Raw genomic sequence first — 23273 nt, 5'->3', positions numbered from 1 at the left:
CACACGACAACTTTACTTGGGCTACAAGCAAAGCTGACTTGTCCGACTCTGGATAAGATTCGCTCTCATAGTCTTCATTCGAAGACATAGGTTTTTGGTTTAGGCATCACTTCAGTCATTCTGACTGGTTCTCTTGGACCCCACTTAACAGTACGGTGGTTCCTATGACTCAACACAAAAGAAAAAGAACTACGAAAGATCTAAGTCTTCGAGCTCCATAGGCTTCATATAGTGTCTTCTCTTGTCATAGTCTTCAATGTGAATATCTTCATATACCACCTTTGACTTCAATGCCTTCATACATTTTTAGGGGTCATCTCTGGTAGTAAAACCGAATCAATGAGGGACTTCTACCTGTGTTATCCTGCAATCTTCACAAACACATTAGTCCCTCAACTAGGTTTGTCGTCAATACTCCAAAACTAATTAGGGGTGGCACTAGATGCACTTACACAAATGCTCCCTCCGAACGGAGGAGCACATGGCGGCCCTTGCAGCGGAAGTAGAAAGCAGCCTCTCCAGGCAGTTCTCTAGTCCGGCCATTAAACGTCCGAACATCGTCAAGCGCGCCCGGAGTAACGTACAGCAAGACCGGCTGTCAGGTTCTGAGCAGGCGTAGCAATACGGCCCCAACCCCAACCCTAGCAAAAAGGTGACGCCAGTACTTCGCGTACATAATTACGCTCTAGAAATACCATGGGCATAGGGGGAGGGGCACCATCATGGCACGCCCAAAACACGGCTTAAACCGCACCAGGGGCTGCCGATTTTTTACTTTTCTCTTACTTCCAGGACTCTACTCTTTGGAAGGCCTGTTCGGCAGTTCAATTGCCGCACAAACGATGCAAGAACCAGGGAAGCAGACAAGCCATGCCACATTACAGAAATCCCAGGTGGTCATCACGAGCAGTATACCTGTTTTGCATACTATTCCGCAGCTTGCCCCTGGAGCAGACATGTTAAATAGTCCAACTTTTCCTTTATCGCATTACTTGTATCGTTCTGCTTTGATCGCAACTATTTTTAATAAACAATGCATAGCTTTTATCTATTTTTTGCATTATCTTTTTATAAATAAATGTTCCTTAACGACATGTTGCACCCGTACAACTTGGTACGGCCAAAATACGCCAGGGGCTTTTAGCACCCCTCAATATGGTGTGAGAAGTCCGAACACTTTCACAAGTGCGGCACCCCGAACTTATAGCACTATATGCATCGGCTCCGAATCATGTCTTGGGTCAATAGTTGGGTTTGCCCGGCTCCTATGTTTTGGTGCCTTACGTTCCGCTATATAGGCTAAGGTAGCACTAGGAGAAGCACTTCGATTGTGCCCAGTTGAGCTGGGCCGAGCACCACAGTGGAGAAAGCTATCATGATGAAGCAAGAGCTGGTCGTTGTTCGAGAGGTTTTTTCGAGTCCCTAAAGACTTATGTCGCTTATGGCGAGGAGTCGGCTCTGTCCGGCCAAGGCGTGGATAGCTCCCCGAACTCGGTCTTCCGAATACTAGGGGCTTCGCCGAAATTTAAAATTATAGAATTCTATGGCTAAGTGAGAGTGTTCACGCATTATAGTCCGATTGCCTCGTTCGTTGGGCTGAGCGCCTCCCTCGAAGGACCCAAATATGGGAAAAAGAGCGCCCAGGTTTATCCCCAAACACCCCAGCACTAGCGGCAAGGGGGCAGAAGCCGATGACTCGCCATCTCTCAGTATTGATAAATAGCTGCATAGAAGGTAATATTTTAAATTCAAGCAGCATTGCTCAGCGCATATGAACAAGTTTTCAGCACACAGGACAAACACGAGCGAGTTTTACTCAAGAATTACATCCCTAGTACATTCATCCGCCACACGGCAGGCACCCTTCAGAACATCCTTATAGTAATTTTCGGGCTTGCGATGCTCTTTCCCCGCTGGTGGCCCGTCCTTCATAAGCTTCTCTGCATCCAGCCTGCCCCAGTGCACCTTAGCACGGGCAAAGGCCCTACGGGCACCTTCAATACAGACAGAGCGCTTCATGACTTCGAGCCTTGGACAGGCCTCCACCAGCCGCCACACCAGCCCGAAATAGCTCCCAGGCAGAGCCTCTCCAGGCCACAGCCGAACTAGGAGGCCCTTCATGGCCTGTTCGGTCGCCTTGTGGAGCTCGACCAGTTGCTTCAGCTAGTCGCTCAGGGGCACGGGGTGTCCGGCCTCAGCATACTGAGACCAGAACACCCGTCGAGCTGCCCTCCTCGGCTCGATAGAATGCGGCGGCATCGGATACACTCCGGGGAAGATCTGCAAATGCCCCTGGAGAGCTTCGGATTCGGGTAAGTATCAAGTAACTCACGTTTATGTGTTTACTTTGCATAAAGAATGCCTTACCCGCCGCTATCTTCTTCACCTCATCTAACTCCTGGAGGGTCTTCTGGGATTCGGCCTTGGCAGATTTGGCATTTTCAATAGCCACCGCAAGCTCGGACGCTTGCGTCTTCGAGTCACGCTCCAAACTCTCATGTTTTTCCATGAGAGCCTGGAGCTCTTGCCGCACCTTGCCAACCTCGGCCTCATACTTTTCCCGCTCGGTGCGCTCCGAGGCCGAATTCATCTCGGCCTCGTCCAGCGCTTGCTTAAGGGTCGCCACCTCAGACGTGGCCCCTACAATAGCCACGATAATCCTGTCATTTCTTGCAATTGCACCTTTTATATATATATTTTTAACAAGGTATTTCTTACCTTCATTTTCCTTGAGCTGCTTATTGGCACGCTCGAAATCTTTCGAGGTCCTGCTTTAGCGTGTCCACTTCCGCAGTCAGTGCGGCGGACGCAAGCAGGGTAGCCTGCACATGCATATTGACTCATTTTTGTTATACTCGTGCGAATTCTATTTGATCCTCTATTCGGCTTTTCTTCCCGAACGCCAAACAGAGCATCAGGGGCTACTATCTATGTGGTACTATTATTTACACTTTCTTTACTTACCTCAAAGCCTGTCAAAAGGCTAGTACAAGCTTCAGTCAGTCCATTTTTTGCGGACTAAACCTTCTGGACCACCGCACTCATAATAGCGCGGTGCTCCTCGTCGATGGAGGCGCCTTGGAGTGCCTCCAGCATATTGTCCAACGCCTCTGGTTGGACAGAGGCCGCCGGCACGGTGGACTTGCTCCTCTTGGAAGGAGGTCCCCCGCTGGACTCCGGAACCTTTGAAGGGTCAGAAGCGGTGTCCGGCCTAGAGCCGGACTTGGAGCCCTAGGGGGTTTCATCCCCTTTACTCCTGGAGTCCGAGAGGTCGCCTTGCGGTGCCTCCGGGACCACCTCCTCCCTGCTTGGAACCTGTTGGGACAACACCTCGGTGTCGTCCATAGGGCGGGGGGAGGAAGCCGTCGGAAGCGAGTTCACATCTGACGAGTCCAGTGAGCCACTCGACGACGCGTCGAGCCGGTCTTTGGGTGGGCTGCATAAGCATATTCGACATAAGGGAAAGCTATGCAATAAACGAATACTATGAATTACTCCGGTATCTGGATACTTACGATTTTGCCAGGGGCTTGGCCCTGGGCTGCCACTCATCTCCGCCGTCATCGCCGTTGGCGGAGTAGTCCGGAGGAAGGGTTTACCCCTTCTTGGACCCTCCGGCCTCCTCAGAGAGGGCGGCCTTCCTTTTCTTCTTTCCTCCCGCTAGAGGGGGAGAGGTTTCTTCTTCTTCCTCCTCGCCTTCGCGAGAGGAAGGCGCTTCGGGACCGTCGGATGATGAATCCGACACCTCCTGGCGACGGGTGCTCTGTCGAGTCCCCGTGGCCCTTTTCGTGGCCTTCTTCTCTGGCACCACATAGGGCGCCGGAACCAGCAGCCTTGCCAAGCGAGCGTCCGCTGGGCCTTCAGGCAAAGGGGCCGGACAGTTGATCTATCCGGACGTCACCTGCCAATCCTGTCAGAGGAAAGGGAGCTTAGATCCCACATAGAGTCAAACTATGGAAAACTGATACCCTGTAAAAGGAAAAAAAACAGCTTACCACGAGCGCGTGATGCTACACGCTGAATCCGCGATCCTCGGTAGCGGATGCGGGAGCCTCGGCGCCCTTGAAAAGCATCCTCCAGGCATCTTCGTACGTCGTGTCGAAGAGCCTGTTTAGAGTTTGATGATGCGCCGGGTCGAACTCCCACAGATTGAAGGCCCGTCGTTGACACGGGAGGATCAGGCGGATGAGCATAACCTGGACTACGTTGACAAGCTTGAGCTTCTTGTCCACCAGGGTTTGGATGCATGTTTGGAGTCCGGTTAGCTCTCCTTTTTTACCCCAAGACAGGCCTGTCTCCTTCCAGGAGGTGAGCCGTGTAGGGGGCCGGATCAAAACTCAAGGGGTGCGACCCATTCGGCGTCACGCGGCTCGGTGACATAAAACCACCATGATTGCTACCCCTTCAGGGTCTCCACAAAGGAGCCCTCGAGCCACAGGACGTTGGCCATCTTGCCAACCATGGCACCGCCGCACTCCGCCTGGCTGCCGCGCACCACCTTTGGCTTGACGTTGAAAGTCTTAAGCCATAGGCCGAAATGGGGGCGGATGCGGAGGAACGCCTCGCACATGATGATAAATGCCGAGATGTTGAGGACGAAGTTCGGGGCCAGATCATGGAGATCTAGGCCGTAGTAGAACATGAGCCCCCGGACAAATGGATGCAGAGGGAAGCCTAGTCATGGGGCCTAGGAGTGGGGATGAGCTGCCCCTTTTCGGGAAGCCGGTGTGCGATGTCGCTAGCCAGATATCCGGCCTTCCTCAGCTTTTTGATGTGTCCCTCCGTGACGGAGGAGACCATCCACTTGCCTCCCGCTCCGGAAATAACTGGAGAAGGTTGAGGTGGTAGTGCGGACTTGGGCGCTGGAGCTCGAGTGTGCAAGAATGGATAGACAAAGGAGGAAGAAGGCGTGGGTGAAAAGGTGGATCCTTATCCCCTTATATGGGTGGACGCGACTACATGTCCCCACCAGCCTGGTAAAAGTTGCTTATCTCCAAGCGCCGTAATCAAAGGCGTGGTTGGGTTACCCACGCCCGTATTGATGGGAATCCCGGAATAAGGGGGCATGATCTCTGCTTTGACAAGACGTGCCAAGGAAGCCGCCTCGCATGATGCACTGAGGTGGGATAATTAAACGACTCGGATAAAGGCTTGGCCATGGTGTGTCGCACCACGGAATACATCAGAATATTAGATTTGTGTAAATATTATTCTCTCTATGGCAATATGTGGAAAACTATTTTGCAGAATCGGACACTATCTTTGTGTTTAAAATCTTCTATGAAGTACTTGGAGGAGGAACTCGCCTTGCAATGCCGAAGACAATTTGCACGCCGGACTTGTCGTCATTGAAGCCTGGTTCAGGGGCTACTGAGGGAGTCCTGGATTAGGGGGTGTTCGGATAGCCGAACTATGCCTTCAGCCGGACTCCTGGACTATGAAGATACAAGATTGAAGACTCCATCCCGTGTCTGGAAGGGACATTCCTTGGCGTGGAAGGCAAGCTTGGCAATACGGATGTTCAGATCTCCTACCATTGTAACCGACTCTATGTAACCCTAACCTTCTCCGGTGTCTATATAAACCGGAGGGTTTTAGTCCGTAGGACAGCATACACATCAACAATCATACCATAGGCTAGCTTCTAGGGTTTAGCCTCTCTGATCTCGTGGTAGATCTACACTTGTACTACCCATATCATCAATATAAATCAAGCAGGACGTAGGGTTTTACCTCCATTGAGAGGGCCCGAACCTGGGTAAAACTTCGTGTCCCTTGCCTCCTATTACCATCCGGCCTAGACGCACAGTTCGGGACCCCCTACCCGAGATCCGCCGGTTTTGACACCGACAAGCAGCTTTAGAGAGGCTGCTGAAAGGTTGGGACTCATTGAGGCAAACAACACGCTCGACGACTGTCTTAATGAGGCTGAGCAGTGGGCGATGCCATGTTCACTTAGGAGGCTCTTCGCAACCATCTTGGTGCACTGCAAGCCAGGTGATGTGCGTGGTTTATGGGATCGGCACTTCGAGCCTATGTCAGATGACTATCGTCGATCACGCACGTCCACTGATGAGGTGGAGCAGATGGTGTTGCTTGACATTAGGGGGATGTTGCAGTCAATGGGTAAAGACATTGTTGATTTCGCTCTTCCAAGCATAGATGATGCGTTTGACCCTACAGAGGGCGAGGCAAGAGAGGTTATCGAGGAATCAACCATTGAGTTTGACATGGATGACACAAAATTGGCATCTTCACTCAACATGGAGCAGAGGGCCGCATACGATGAGATACTAGGGGCTGTTGAACGCAGTGATGGGGGTGTTTTCTTTGTTGATGGCCCTGCAGGTACAGGTAAGACCTTCCTATATAGGGCGATGCTTGCCAAGGTGAGGAGCCAGGGCAAGATTGGTATCGCTACCGCGACGTCCGGCGTCGCCGCTTCTATCATGCCTGGCGGCAGGACTGCCCACTCGAGGTTCAAGATCCCATTGAGTTGCGATGATGGAGCCTCGTGCAGCTTCACCAAGCAGAGTGGGACCGCCAAGCTGCTACGGATGGCCTCATTGATTATATGGGACGAGGCCAGCATGACGAAGCCACAAGCGGTTGAGGCATTAGATAATAGCATGCGCGACATCATGGGAATACGCGACCGACCCTTTGGAGGAAAGACTGTTGTTTTTGACGGGGACTTTAGGCAGGTTCTTCCGGTCGTCAGAAGGGGGTCGCGGGGCCAGATAATTGATGCAACCCTCCGAAGTTCTCATCTATGGAAGGGTATGCGGCAGCTTCGGCTCATCACCAACATGAGGGCTCATAATGACACGTGGTTTGCCGATTACTTGCTAAGGGTCGGCAATGGCACTGAGAATGTCGACAATCAAGGCAACATAGTACTCCCTGAAGATATTTGTGTGCCGTCTACAGGCGAGGTTGACGACCTGGAGAAGCTTATTGAGCACGTATTTCCGAGTCTAGACGACAACATGGCTGATTCGAATTACATGACATCTCGAGCAATCCTTTCCACAACAAACGACAATGTAGACAAGATAAACATCCGCATGATAGAGCGTTTTCATGGAGATGAAGTAATCTACCATAGCTTTGACAGTGCGGAGGATGACCCATATGGCTACTATGCTCAGGAGTTTCTGAATGGATTGACTCCTAACAGTCTTCCTCTGCATGCTCTCAAACTAAAGCTGAACTACCCTGTGATACTTCTAAGGAACATTGATCCAGCTAATGGGCTGCGTAATGGCACTAGGCTTGTTGTTAGAGGTTTTGAGAGGAACACCATTGATGTAGAAATCGTGATTGGACAACACGCTGGCAGGAGGGTCTTCCTTCCTCGAATACCTCTCTGCCCATCTGAAAATGATATGTTTCCGTTCAAGTTTAAGAGAAAGCAATTTCCTATAAGGCTTAGCTTTGCTATGACCATTAACAAGGCTCAAGGGCAGACCATCCCGATTGTTGGTGTCTACCTACCCAATCCCGTGTTCTCACATGGTCAGCTCTATGTTGCTTTGTCTCGAGCCACTGTGAAGAGAAACATAAAGATACTCATTTAGAAGGAGAAGATGAAGGAGTAGACCAACAAGCATAAGGAAAATCCAAAGAAGAGAAAAAGAACGAGCGTGTCCTTACTGACCTCGATGAAGAACATCGTCTACAAGGAAGTCCTTGCAGGTTGAAGACCCGTTAATATCAAGGCAGGTTTTGTAATGACAGAGCAATTACTCTTGCGATTGTCTAGACATGCTGTAATTCGGTTTTCTACATGTATCTCTTTATTTGTTATTTTGATAGCTGGAGGTATATTCGATCAACGCGAGATACGCACTGCAGTTAAATAATCAGCCGTCATATTGGCACCATCATCGCTGTCATGGATTTTCTACTATCATTGTTTTTATGGCAATGTACATGTCACACAGCGTATTATTTAGTGTGTAAGCTGTAATCCAGATCTAATGATTGGCCCGCTAAATACCTTGGACATGCACTGAACTTTTTTAATTAAGGCAAGTTATCATACCCGTTCTTATTTATTTTGGTTATTTTATACTATGCTTGACTGTAAATTTATTGCCGTCCTTATTATCTATCTATTATTCTAGCGTTCTTGTTATCTATCTATTATTCTGATATGTCACAACTAAAAGATTCAGATCGGTTTGAATTATAAGACCAACACACGCATAAGGGAAGTTTGTCCAACTTTTAAAATTATATTTTGCATATGTACTTTTAATAAATAATAAAATGCATGTAATGCATATTTTCTAATAAGTTTAAATACCCGTTCGACTCTGTAGATTGTGGCAATGCAAATGTTTGTTTGCTGAAGTGTGCAATATTCGGCAAAAGTTATATTACTTGTACTTTCACGCAGCTATACTAATTAACTAACAGTTCAATTCAAGTTACATATTATTCTTTTCCATTGGTTCATTTATGTTTATTAGTTTACTATTGACTCGACTGAAAGAGTTCTAAACTATTAATTTGTACAAGGCTGCATTAATCTTGGACCTGGCGAGGATTGGTTCAGGGAGCAAGCATCGTTTCATGGTTTCATGGTCCATGAGAACTTGTGTTAGGCTGATATCAAGCATCGTGTGATGTGAAGCCTTAGTGGGACAGCAAGGATTCCACTAAGATGGCTGGTTGGTCTGAGGGTGGTCGACTTATAGTTGCACCATGCCAAGACTATTTGCTGTGCTGGCATCAAATAATTAAATGTTCATCAAAATGTGTATCCTTTTCTAGCTGCCATGTAATACTAGGAATCTCTTTTTACCTTTTGATAAGAGCATGCACTAGATTATATATAGAGCTCCAAGTCCATGATAAATAATTAAACCACAGCAACATGAATCTATGAAGGAAATTACTATATATATAAAGCCTAAAAGATAAGATTGGAGGACTTTTTGATAGATTCAGCCACGGAGATTTTTTTTGTTGCTAATCCTTTGTGACCTGGCCGTTTGTGACAGGGTTGCCATGTGATAGTGGCCATAGTGCCCAAAGGTGTGTCTATAACATGATACTGCATCCTGCAAAATTATCTTTTTAAACATTGGACAGATTGTTGACAATCCAACATTGGAGTGCATTTAGCTGAAAAACTTTATTCATGTGGACCGGCAGTGATTTTTTACATCCAACCCTAGACATAAAATCTGGTATAACCATATATGTACTTCTGAGAAAATGGTAGCTGAACATTTTTTCTACTTCATTTGTATTACTAATGAGATGTGTTTCAATTTTTTCTGTACTTAGACTACATTTGTAGATGGCTATCATTATGTGATGACTTAACATTTCAACCCATCTTAATTATTTGAAATGCTCGTGTGTTGCATCAATAGTAGCTGAAGAATTTAGTGTGGAACTTGGGACAGAAGTAGGATATACAAAAAGATTTGAGGATGAAACAAACCCCGTATGATACAAGTATTGATTATAGATTATCATATTTTCCTACTGTTTAGCATGAGCCAGTGGATGTTCAGCTCGCACCACAAGAGGCTTTGCCCGCCCCTCAGGAGGCTGCGGGCAATGTGAATGCCCTAGAAGATGCCGTTGAATACATTTTTCAATTTATCACTGTTATCCAGGACGATGAGGCACTAAAGTAAGGTGTATTGCTCTTCATATTACTCCCGTACACATCAAGCTAGATATCAGTTGGGCAACACATCAGGCTAGACATAATTAACCATGATAGTCCACTATATTATGTTTGGTTGTCTAGGTGTTTTATATTTTAGTGTATATAATTATTGCATTGTTACACCTTTGTTATGTGTGCCTTTGTATCACACCTTTTTACCTATGGTACATGTGCCCATGTTATTTTTATACCTCTATAAGATTATTAAAGACAAAATAGCTACCAGGTTATCACAAAAGAGGTACCGTGTTTTAAATTAAGTAATTTTTTTCACTGCTTTACATTATACAAAAGAGTTAGTCTAAATGTGATACATAGATGGATGGATGTGATTTGGTAAAGATTGGTCTGCATTTTTTGGGAAGCACAATCTGGATTATAAGCGAGCGACCATATCAGATTGAAATCAGCCTACGGATGCTCCAGGAAACAATTAGACTTTTTGGAATAATTCATCCTGAGTGCTTCAATCTTGCAGTTCGTAAGCTTGCAAGCGCTGAAGTAGAGAGCATTGCAGGTACAAGAATGCTTGGAAACAAACATTTTTTCGACTTTCAGTTTCATTCTCTGGCACGGGCCCTTAGACACTCTTCGATGGAGCAAGAAACACGCACCGCAGTGCTGATTGACAATGCCATTGTTCGGCCATTTCCTAAATACGATGTGTTCAACTCTAACATTGTAAGAGACTCATTATTATAATTTAATTTGCTTATTCTATTTTGTACTAACATGTGCCTATTTACGACAATATCTACTACCATTTGTTTCTCTGGATTCTTCGTACGGACTACTTGTAGTCGGCAAGGAAACTAGAGGGTTCTCCCAATTGATCCATCAATCGACGTCTATGATGGACCATACAACTTTCATAACACTGAAATGAGGAAGGAAATCATAATGTTGAAACAAGAGTTCAACAATGTGTTGCAGATGAGGATCCCTGGTTGGAATACCAATCTCATGGACTGGTCAATGCACGACATCTCTTCAAACGGCAGGCGGTAATATAGTAAATCGATCACATGTGTAATAAGCCGACCGTTATAGTTTTAATATAGTTAATTTTGTTTGTAAGAGGGAAGACTATGCTTTCCTTGTCCTACAGGAGATGGCCCACCAGAATGGTACTACTAATTCTGGTAGGAAGACCACTCACGTAAGTACACAATAACGAGGTTTATCATGCGATTTATTTTGCAGCATTTTATAAATTACTATTTTTCCATCTTCTCTAGGATTCAATACAGCTCAGAAAGAACCTGCTGGTCCAGATGCTGACGATAAAAAACAATGAAGCAGCTGGAAACATACCAGATGAAATTAAAGCGGCATTGAGGGTTTTAAACGACTGAATATGGTCCATTGCATTTTCGTATGTCGCAAATAAATGGCTACTACATCTTTGTTAGGGATCATATTGAGAATTATCTACTTGGCAATACGGATATCTATAAAATACATTGGATGGTATATATAGGTTTAAATACTTTTTTTGTTTCTGATATATTAAACATTTTTTTCGCGACGCACTCTATAACTCCCGTGTGTTAACGTCAATTATAACAGTAAAGTCATGAACTACATAATTGGCAATATGAACTATATATAACTAACAGGTCAATGCCTACTTATCAACATCAGCGCTAAAAGAAAAGCGGTTGTCGTAAATCATGACGCTCAGCTCCTTTCACTTTAGTAATAAGAGTAATAACAACAAAGTTAAGGCGAGAAATGTCAACTGCCCCCACACAGAAACCTTGAATGATTTGACACACCAGCCGTTGCAGCTAAGGCCAAAACTTCTTGAAGAAGGGAATATAAGACCCATCAGGGCCAGAGGCCTCCCTCGGGTTGGCAGATTTAATGACCTCATTCTCGGTGTTTGAGATCATGTTACATTTGTCCCATAGAGAGGGAGAGATAGAGAGACCACCCTCCTGCTTAGCCCCCAATAGAGAAGAGAAGAATTCCACAACGTGGGATATGATGAGGGATTGATCCAAAATCCTAGCTCCATTAATGATGAGGCTATCTAAAACATATTCTTCTTCTACCATTGGCAATTGCAAAGAAGTAGGTCATTGGGGAGTCCCCTTTAAAGTCCAATGGAGGGTACCACGCTGACACCAATATATCTCTGCCTATTGATGCAGTTGCACCAGAGCAGCTTCAAGGTTGTATCGGACTGACCAATCATTTTCTGAGAGGCCTATCGCATCTGCTAAAAGGTCCAAGCTCGCGAAGTTGGCCTCTAAAGAATTGTTTTCCCTACGGGTCTCCGCTGCTCTGTTAAGAGACCAGCCCCTAAGAAACTTATGAAGCTCATACGAGCATTTGTGCCAGTCGTCCATGGCCCGAAAGTATAAATGTGAAGGGTTAAGAAGGATAGAAATCTTGGTAAAAATAATATTGATGAATCCCTCCACTAGAAGCCAGGAAGCATCAAATTGGAAGCGCGAAGAGGTCATAGGTTGGTTTAAGCCAGCATCCAAAATGACGGGAGCTGGAACTATATAGGTTTGAATACTTTTTTTGTTTTGGATATATTAAACAATTGTTTTGCGACGCATCCTAGAACTCGAAATATCAGGTCAATTATAATAGTAAAGGCTTGAACTACATAATTGGCAATACGAACTATATATAACTAACACATCAATGCCTACTTATCAACATCAGCGCTAAAAGAAAAATCATTTGTCGTAAATCTATGGGTGATGGAAAGTATGTACCTCATATTCAAAGCTTATTGAAAGTCAACAATCATTTCCTGCATGATTTACCTGCAAATTAAAGTGGAGCTTGACCCTATTATCATGATGTAATGGACTAAACTTATCAAAATGTTGTGGATCTTACTCTTACATGAGAAGGCATCAAGGCTCCCCATGATTGTAGATTCACCAAGGTTTTATTGATAAATGAACACATTTACACTACAAATAGGCATATGTAATATGATACATTAGTATCAAGGAAATCCCATGTTACCATGAGCACGACGAGTTCAAGAAAGCAGAAAATATGTCATACCAGTCGAACTAGATGTATTATAATAGCTTCATGTCGAATGTCCTTGATATTAATGCTGAATGTCAACTCATACAAATAACTACCAGAACAGATGTGTGTCTAGAAGCTTAGCTTCATAATAAAATCTGTCCAATCAAAACGTCAAAAGATAACCACAATGAATTTATATACAGTAAACCAAACTAGAAAAATAAAAGGCCAAAGCATTATTATTCAGTGAGAAAATAAGTGAACAAATAATTCATTTTAATTTCACCGTTACAACTTTAATATTTTAATAGACAAATCACAGATTGTACATATTGCGTTTTTATACGTGAAAATTTTATACCTCATAAAAACTATTTTGTAACTAAAATAAATAGTAAAGAAACAAAATTGTTTTAAGCATGTTTGGATCTTTTACATCTTCTCTGATTTATTAGCAGATGTACTCGGTTGCAATCCTTCGGTGTATATATTAATATGAGTTAATAAATAGGTATTTCATTTGTGTGGGATAGAAAAATAAGATTGTATTAAATTTAGGGATATGATGACCCTAATAATGATATAATGCTTGTACATATAGACGACCACGGGGAAGAGGAAAAGGAAGTTTCTTTTATTTCCCTTTTTGTTTTATTGACAAAACAAGTGGGCTAAAATAATGGAATCAGGAATATATTATCTGATACTGGGAGAAAGATCAGATCCGTCCACAAGTAAAAATATTTTATACATGGAAATGAATAACTGATTTAATTAAACGACGCTGATAATTTGGAAGGCAATATCAACTCTCCAATTTATTAGATGTCACGGTAACAAAATGATAAACTCCATCTGCCTACTATTTAACCACCCACCCAAGTTCACATATATCCCATCAGCAATTTCTGATCGAGAACTAAAGAACTAATTTTCTATCCAATGGAGGCGATCATTGGGAACACTGCGCACGCACCCGAAGAGGGTGCACCTGCGGCCCAGGAGGATGTTCCCGGTCCCCAGAGGATGTGCCTGCGCCCATGGATCTTTTGCCCCCACCAATGCATGCCGTGCAAGATGCACTCCAATACATATTTCACTTTATCATGGGCATTCGAGACGAAGATACATTAAAGTAAGTTGTCTTATTATACATTCTTTTGCTATATACCAATCATGTTGGAACACTCTTTTACACAGCAAGGAAAGATAGCTAGATGGGAAATCCTAAAATATTCATAGGTACATGTATACGTTTTTTAGTTGAATCCAATGTTACATGAACAATGTCATGCAAAGCCCATGAATTCAGGTTATAGATTTGATACGTGTAGATACATCTAGGTGAGGACAATCTGACCTCGTGCAATGTCATGCAATCTAAACATGAATTCAGTTTATAGGTTAGTATAGACAAAGTTAAACTAGAAGATGACCATTGAGGTCTTTTCCTAAATGTTGTTGGGCATTTTATTCCAGCTCAATATGGATAAGAAGCTCCCGGCTGTACCAGATCGACATCACCCTCCGAATGATCCAGGACACCCTTTTTTCATAAAAAAACTTCATCCCGAATGCTTCAACCTTGTTGTACGTAAGCTTGCGAGCGCTGAATTAGAGAGGACCGTAGGCACCAACTGGGTTGGGAGTAAACATTATTTCGACTTGCAGTTTCATTCTCAGTCACAGGCCCTGAGGTACTCCTGGATGACTCTAGGAGAGCGTATCACGACGCTGATTAACTATGTTGTGGTCGAGCCTCTTCCTAAATATGATGGGTTCAACTCTGTAATTGTAAGACAAGCTCTTTCTTAAAGTTAGTTTTACTTATTATAATTGCAATTGACATGTGTCGACCTGCCACAGTATCTACTACCATTGAAACTTTCGGATTCGTCGTACGGGTTACTTGTAGTCAACCGGCTGAGGAGGAGGGTTGTCGTGATGGATCCATCCTTCAACACGTTTGATCCTGAAGATAGCACTCATAACATTTTGATGAGGAAGGAAATCACACTGCTGAAGGAAGAATTCAACACTGTGTTGCAGACTAGGATCGCTAGTTGGAATACCCAAATCATGGATTGGGAAGAAGATTCCATGTCCTGTGCTGCTCGTCGGTAAACTACTAAATTGATCGCATACATAAGATGCAAACCATTATAATGTTTAATATTTTTTTTGACGCAGCAAACACTCCAGCTTCTTTGTGCTACAGGAGATGGCCCACCAGATTGGTCCTTTACGTAGCATGGGCTGGATAAACACTACCGTAAGTACATAAATTATGAGTTGATGTGTGCTAATTATTATCCAACCAGTTTATTAAATGATTGAGTTTTTGCGCCTTTCCTAGGATCCAATACAGCTCAGACACCATGTTACGGTCCAGATGTTAATGTTCAAAGACAATGAAGCTACTTCAAACATCCCGCCAGAGATTAGAGCGGCTCTGAGGGTTTTAAGCAATTGAAGATGGACTGATGCATGCAGATATGCCAATAATATTTTTCTATACTTAGATTTGTTATGCATCGATTTGACAATTATTATTTTTTGATATGAATACTTAGATTATAACTGTATGGGGTCTTCTATAGACATATGTTCACAAATTTTAGGATGTTTTGGTATTATCAAACTATTCAAACTTTATGGTGTTTTGGTATTATTGAAGTTTGGTTTTATTACCATATTGTTGGATTATTAATTGATTTTGTTGCAACGTCATGAACGAATCATTTGGTTATTTGCCATGAATGAGCCGTTAGCCCCATTTGTGCAAGCTGTACATGGGTAATAGGGCTTGACGCTAGATGAGATGAGTCGCCTGGGTTTAATGTTTTTTTAAACTAGGCAAATGCATGTGTGTGCACAGGATATTTACATCCTTTGGCGGCAGCATTGTGCCTCCAACTGTTTCTGCACCTACTGTCATTTTCCTCGGAAGAGGTACAAAGCGAGATTGTCACATCTATCAATGCCCGCATCCAGCTCAAAACCCCCTATCACTTCCTCTACCGTTGAATTTTAGACATGGTATCATCGTGTATAACATTAAATAATATTAATTGAAAAAATGGGCCGACACATTATTAAGTTAATATCTATACTACTATTAACCAAATGAACATTTTATTTTCTATGACCACCCCATTATGTGTACCAAGATTAATTGGTGCAATCAGATTATCTAACGGCCTAAAACGGAGGTTAGGATTGCACGTAGCAATTAATTGATGGTCTATACTCTGCCGAGCGGACGAATATTCCCCCGCTGTGCCACGCTCCATTCATCAAAAATTCTGCCGAGATCCCCGTGCCCCTCTCCCTCTCGCTGCTCTTTCCCTCAAAAACCCCACTGGTTTCCAGCGCCTCCAACCACAACTAACTCTCGCCCCCACCGCTCAGGTCGCCTATGGCAATCCGAAGAAGGATGTGGAGGCGGATGTGGGTTAGATATAGTTCATGAGTGTCTTATGTATGCGATCGGTCGTTGATGGGGCGGGGGTGGCGCATCAGGATTTATCCTTCTTCCTCCATTATCCTATTCCACTCGATTGCCGGTACCATGCGCCTCTCCCTAGCCCTTTGTTGTGACCTCTGCCACGCTAGGAATTTGAGATGTGCAGGAATACTGTAAGGAAGAAGAGAACGAGCAAGAAGCCAAGGTAGTGGAATCGGCATCTGGGTCGAGAGTAGGTCTTAGCCACGCTTCATGGTGCAGGTGAAGAAAAATTTAGCCATTGCCTCGGACATGCTTCGTTCCGTCGGCGGCGCGGTCAGAGAGTAGATGGCAGGAGCGCGCGGCCGGCCTGTTGCACGTGGATGGTGCCTTGGTGTGCAGGGGCACGACTACGCCCGAGCATGGAGAGGGGTTTCCTTTAATGGCTTGAAGCAGGCGTGTTGTCGTGGTGCTGGCTTTGCTCTGCTCTGCTCACGGAGGATGCAGAGGGGTTGGCGGCTTTGGCGCTGGGAAGAGGAAGCTGGTTGTGCTCTCTCTTGTGTTTCAGAGAATATACTATGCAGCCTGTACTAATCCTCTGTGTCTTCCTGCTAATTCCTCTGTCTATGACTGTTAATTCCTGACTATTTGTGTGCACAGATCGAAATAACAGTAGCAAGGAAAACTTGGAATATGTGGGACCATGATTAAAGTCGATCTGTTTGTCTCCCTCTCAAGTCTCAGTTAGGTTTGTACAACATATATGTTGGAACTAATGTTGATGTGTAGTGATTTATCATCCATTTGATTGAAAGTTCAGGTGGTCTTGGGGACCTCTATGTGGCAGAAGATAGACAGCTGGTGCCTTTTTGTTGCAAATATTTATAGCTTTCTAGGTAGTTCTCAACTTGCTGTAATATTAAGTTGTTGTATGTGGTCCTAGGCTCACAACAAATGCTGAATCATATCAGTGAATGTAAGTTTTATTCCATGTATAGTACATAGCAGATTTATAGCTTACTATACTTGTATAATTCCTACAACTCCCACATTAACGCACGGGCAGCCCTAAATAGTAAAGTCCATACACGATATTGCAAAAGATCCATAAAGTCATGAATTATATTTGGCAAAAATAATTATATGTAATTATCATGTCAATGCCTACTGATCAACATCAGCGCTAAAATAAGTAGTTGATTTCATGCACCCAGAATTAGTATTGGTTACCTTTGGCATTGGGAAACCATGGAGAAACTGGAATTGAAAGCATTCATCGAACTTGTGTGGTCTCTCAGATATTACAACTGCAAAAAGTAAATTGAGACTGTACATTACTACCAAAATATGGAATGAAGTATTAGTACAAACTGTTAAATCATACAATAACAGCTAAGCAGGAAAAGGATTAGTGTGCATGCCGTGAATTTATTTTTGCTGTAGCTAAACTTTGGCATGCAAGCAATGAATTTTTTTATTTAATTAATACAATAATTTAATTCTTTAGTAAGATATGATTTTTTTACATCTTTTCTTATTTATTAACAGGTATGCATTTGATGCAAAAAGGAAACAGATCTGCACCATCAATAATGGTATTTATGGTAGAAAACAATGTTATATATGGTATAACTATATTCAGCCATGATCTGCTACCCAGTTATTCTCCGCATGTCCTACCTATATATGTTAACCTTGTCTGCCATCCCTTCTCCCCCTCCTTGATGTTCCTTCGGCCATCACAATAGCAGAGCTGGAGGAAAATTACCCAAGGAGTACCTTGTGTAAGCAAGGACCATCTAGAAGGTGAGTTCCTCTAGGTACGAATAATTCTGGATCTTTATCTTCTCTAATATTGTAATAGTTGTTATATTAGTATGTTTTATCTTGCATTTTCTGTATGTTCACCTTCAAAATTATAGCATGGATTCATAACACGTGATTTTCTGAAGCACATTTGATATCAATAAAACCATGCATGCAATTCTTAACATGGCAGACAACAAACAAATAAACAAACACTTATGAAAATCTTAATATTATGACAGTCATGATAATAAGTCCTTTCATGTAATAAAAGCCCTGTTCGTTGCACCGGGTGTACAAAATGTAAATTTGTGCTTACACAGTTCAAAAAAACTACGAACAATCAACATTACAATCATTTAAACAGCCATATCAGAACAAATAATTCAAACAACTTTGGTTAAAAATATTTGTCAAATATCTAATATCTTTTAAGTTTGCAAATCCCGTACCATTCTTAGGAAACATACACATGGATATGCTCTTACTTGATTTTCCACATGGCAAGTTGAAATAATTTTTGTTGTATCCAAAGTATTGTGATAATATTTAGGATCAAACTTGATGAATGATTCCGGATTAAGTAGTTAACAAAACAATACAAATAGATCTCATTGTTGCATGCCTAAGGCTCAAACCCAATAATACACATGCACCCATAGTGAACAATAACCAGATAAATCATGAGCAAATTCATTCAAAAAGATTGGCTGCATGTTCTCCATTTAAAATTCACAACCAAGAGTCATGTCATGGTCGTATGTAAGTTTCATAGCTTCATATATATTGAGCCTTATCTGGAAAAATAGTTGCAAATTAATAAATGAAATTAAATTGATGGTCATGGTTGGTTGTCAATTAGTGTCGGTGTTGGCAGACAATTATACAACTAACCATTGAGAAACGAACTTGCTACTTAAATTCCTTGCTGGTTAGAAGAATAGATCCATTATAGAGTTAACAACAGCTTTTAGAGATGAAGACTCATCTTAGCACTGTCGTAGGTCCGGCCGGTGACAGCGTTGGGGACTTGGTGACGAACTGGAAAACCACGCCATGCCTGGTAAACACTGCAACATATCAATTTCTATGTGTGAACTAATTATCCATAACTACCTTAATTAAAGTAGTAGTGACTTAGCTCAAAAACTAAAAAAAAAACATGATCCAGACCCCACAATAGTTCCATCTACAAATAAACAACCAAATATCCAGTGACAACCATTGTGCTAAGAAGTATCAAACTGCACACACCTCATAGCAGATCATATTTGTGCTAAAAATATATATGATTGAGTGGAATAGTTAAGAGCTCGTGAAAAAGGAATACTGAACATTCCAGTTTTGTATTTGATGAGCAATATGGAATGTGATGAGCAATAACAACAGCATACCTAGAGCTCTCGTTCTTTCTCACTTTTACATATTGCCCGGACTTATCCAGTATATATGTATTGTACTACCACCAACAATTACATATTGGTTAGTTCCTAAAAAATATGTGTTAGTGTTGGTTCACTAATAACCTGTATGGCAAGTTGTTTTCATGCATCCAGTATTAGTATTGGTTACCTCTGGCATTGGGAAATCATGGAAAATATGGAATTGAGATCATTCATCGAACTTGTGTGACCTCTCATATATTACAACTGCACAAAGTATTGTGAGACTGTACATTACTACCAAAATATGAAATTAAGAAATATTACAAAAATAGCTAAGCAGGAAAAAGATTAGTGCGCATGTCGTGAATTCCTTTTTGCGGTAGCTAAACTTGGCATGCAAGCAATTAAAAGTTATTTATTTAAATGATACAAAAATTTAAGTCTTTAGTAAGTTCTGATTTTGAAAATATTTTCTAATTTATTCACAGGTAACCTTTAGTTTGAAAAAGGAAATAGATCTGCACCTTACAGGTATATATGGTAGAACTAGATTAAGCCGTGATATGCTACCCAGTTATCCTTCGCATGGCCTAACCTTATATGTTAACCTCCTGTGCCATTCCTCCTCCCCCTCCTTGCTCTCCCTTCGGCCATCACAACAGCCAGACCTGGAGGAAAATTTCACAAGGAGAACCTTGTGTAAGCAAGCAGCATCAAGGAGGTGAGTTCCTCTAGGTATGAACGATTCAGGATCTTTAGCTTATCTGCCGGTGTAAAAGTTGTTATATTAGGATCATGTTTGGTTGAGGTATAGTATCGAAAGTATGTTTTATCTCACATTATCTGTATGTTCACCTACAACATTATGCATGCAAATCTGAACACATGATTTTTTGAAGAACATTTTATGGCAATACAAGCATGCATGCAATTATGAACATGGCAGATAACAAACAAATAAACAAACACATTTCAAATTATTCACAATGGGCCCCTCATCCAACTTCCACCACTATATAGAATTAATACATTAAATTTGTCCTTAATAGTACTTTAAAAAAGCATACCTACAAAATTCTGGATCTTAATCTTCTGTAAAAGGGTATGGGGAACAATTAGGAGGCCAGCATCTCATGGTCACCAAGCGACTCAAAAAATGGTCGTGTGTTGCCACGGGCCCTTCAATTTTTCCTTTTCAGCTTCACATATATGAATACAATGCACATCTCTTTGTGTCTACCACCCTCCATCTCTCTCTCCCATTCTCTCTCCTACCTTCTCTGAGTCTCACCCTATCTCTCTTTTCTCTCACACACTAAACCCTTTCCCTCGACTCAAAACTTGATTTTTGGCTCAACTCAATTTTGCTCAGTGTTAACATTTAGAAGCTACAGTAAACATCCTAGAAGGTTAAACATTAAATTGAAATTTTAACTTTTATATAGGCTAAGATAACTTTTAGAACTTCTAGATCACACAAATTAATGATTATAATCTGCACAACAAACAAAAATGACTTGACATTGTAAACTTTTTAATCCATGGCTAGACTTACATGAGCAACATGGCTTTAGTTCTAATACTTATTCTTGCCTATATTATACTTTTGTTATTTCTAGAGAAGATATCCGCAACTAATAAGTAAAGATTTTAAGAAAAAATATCAAAATCACTGCATCATGGAAATGACATACACAGATGGACCATGGGAGAAATAGTACTAAAATACATGTACGCAAGAATTTCTTAGAGGTTGATCATTGCATGGTGACAAGAGCTAACCTTGCCTAGACCGGCAAGATTCAAAGCAACAAGCCATAGATGTTTGGTTCATGCCTGACACTTCCCCTGTTGGTGCCGCCACCTAGCGTCCAACCTTGCTTTCTTCACCTTTACTTTGTTCATGCCACCCCCAATCCAATCAACAGATGAGTTGATTGCCTATCCGGTCACTTCTTTGTTTCCTGTCAAGCAACCATGGACGGTGTGTTGGAAAAACATCATAGAACATGTAAGCATCACATCACTGGCATAGACCCTACAATTCAAGAGTCCAAAAATAAAATAGATGTTGCAAGACTAGTTTCAAGATAAAAACTCTTAAATTCATCATAAAAAGGATTGCATGACTGGTTTTCATACTGCACATGCAACCATGTGTGCATATGATTAAAGCACATGAGAGAAAATATCTCTTTGGACAAAAAACTTATATAGAACACTCCATGGTAGATGACTGATAAAAAGGAACAAACAAACCAATGAACTCCAATCTGATGAGAAGAAATAAACAAACAACCATTTCTAAAATGTAAAAGAAACTAACACTCTCGGTAAAAGAAACTAAAAGTTGTTGACAAGCATTACATGTATATAGAACAAAGATTTATTCACTCTAAATTTTATAGAAAATTTTGCTCTTGTAGGAGGATGCCTTTTAGAACTTATTACTGGCCAATACACGGGCTATTTTTATAAGCAAACCTCCAAATTCTGCAAAATATAGAGTCTGATCAAGTAACTAAACTATCCTAAATACTTAGCAAAGTGGGCCAGTTCACTTCTGTAGGATAATAAATTATAAAAATAATAAAAAATAGGATAAAATACTAAAAAAATTAAAAAAAAAACATGTCCCCAAGACAGGAAAATGGAAGGTATTACGTAGGTACACTGCATGACCCAAATTGTATCTACCAGGGGAGTATTTGGAGTAGCTTGGGCAATCGTCAGAAGAGTTGACCATGCGCAAGCAATCTGAAAACACTTAGCTCGATCGATCTGTTGTCTCAAATCCCTCTCTCTTCTCCTAAAGCTAACGTAGTAGCAGTACACGCTCACGTAGCTAGCCCTAAATTACAGCAAACCGTGGACCTCCGGCCATTAGCGGGGACGGGGGAGGGGGGAGGGGCTGTTTGTCTCACCTTGCCGCGGAAGTGGGTGTCGGGGGGGTTTGGGTTTGGTTGCGGAAGACAGCGGAGTGGTAGACGATGTAGACCACACGTTGCACCACCGTGACTGCACCTCGTGGTGGTGCTTCTTGCCGACGATGAAGACGACAGGCTGCACCACCGTGGCCCGTGTGTATGCCGTCGGGGAGCCGCCTCGAAACAGAAGGCGAGGAGGAGATCAGGCAAGGGAATCCACAAATGGAAGAAGTAGAGGAGGAAAGGGTTCGTACCAACATACCGTAGTTTCTGCCGTTGCAGATCGAGGCACCAGCAATGAATCTTGAAATCTCCCCACGCGTTGGCCCACCTCCCCACTTCGGATCGACCTTGAAATCGCCGGAGACCAGCAACCTCGCGGATCTGAACGGACCACGATCGGATCCATCACCCGTGCATGCGCGATGAAGCTCGTTGCGTGCGTCCCCTCAGCCGCACACTGCTCGCTGGAGACGCATCTGTTGCTGGGCGGAGTCTTGGTAGTTGTGGTCTCGGCGACGTGCGTGGTGATGCGTCGGGGGTAGGTGAGAGGGCGATAGGTGGCGACTGAGTGGAGAGGAGACGTGAGTGGAGAAGGTAGGAGAGGGCCTGATGCGGCATTCGCTGGGCGGAGCCGTAAGGCCGCCAGCCCGTGGATGCACATGGCGACGCGGCGACGAATGGGAAGTGGGGCGAGAGGGGAGTGAGTGGAGGGGAGAGGAGCGAGTGATTGGATAAGGGAGGCGGCGGGGTAGGTGGAGAGGCGGGGAGGTGGGCCGACGCGCGGGGAGGTGGAAAGCCAAGTGCGCCGGGGGAGGTGGGTCGTCGCTAGGCGGGGGGCTGGGCCACATAAAGCTTTCGTCCCGAAAGGGCCGGCCCAAAGTTTTTTTTATTTATTTATTTTTCTTTCTTTTCTGCTTCATCACTTTAGTTCTCTTTTGAATCTAACCAAAAAAACTTTGAATTTCAATATAACTTTTTGAAAACACGAATGTTTTTTAAAACAGAGA

General features: G+C 42.9%; 1 long non-coding RNA gene across 6 annotated transcripts; it reads right to left on the bottom strand.

Moving 5' to 3' along the window:
- Nucleotides 1-306: 306 nt before the first annotated feature.
- LOC123086157 (uncharacterized) lies at nt 307-22966 on the bottom strand. 6 transcript variants are annotated; one of them, XR_006440589.1, is made up of 12 exons: nt 22261-22966; nt 21119-21300; nt 19932-20004; nt 19524-19600; nt 19346-19441; nt 17826-19011; nt 17376-17452; nt 12731-12855; nt 12563-12633; nt 12430-12480; nt 2719-2822; nt 2580-2640 (listed from the first exon to the last, which is right to left on the bottom strand). It is a non-coding gene; the product is annotated as an uncharacterized lncRNA (long non-coding RNA). The 6 variants fall into 6 exon arrangements; XR_006440592.1 differs by lacking the exons at nt 2580-2640; nt 2719-2822 and adding an exon at nt 307-364 and having other exon boundaries at nt 12557-12633; XR_006440591.1 differs by lacking the exons at nt 2580-2640; nt 2719-2822 and adding an exon at nt 310-364.
- Nucleotides 22967-23273: the final 307 nt, after the last annotated feature.

This window comes from Triticum aestivum, chromosome 4A (assembly GCF_018294505.1).
Source record: "Triticum aestivum cultivar Chinese Spring chromosome 4A, IWGSC CS RefSeq v2.1, whole genome shotgun sequence".
Classification (NCBI taxonomy): Eukaryota; Viridiplantae; Streptophyta; class Magnoliopsida; order Poales; family Poaceae; genus Triticum; species Triticum aestivum.
Note: the sequence above shows the minus strand (reverse complement) of the source record. Positions and strands in the feature narration are given on the sequence as shown.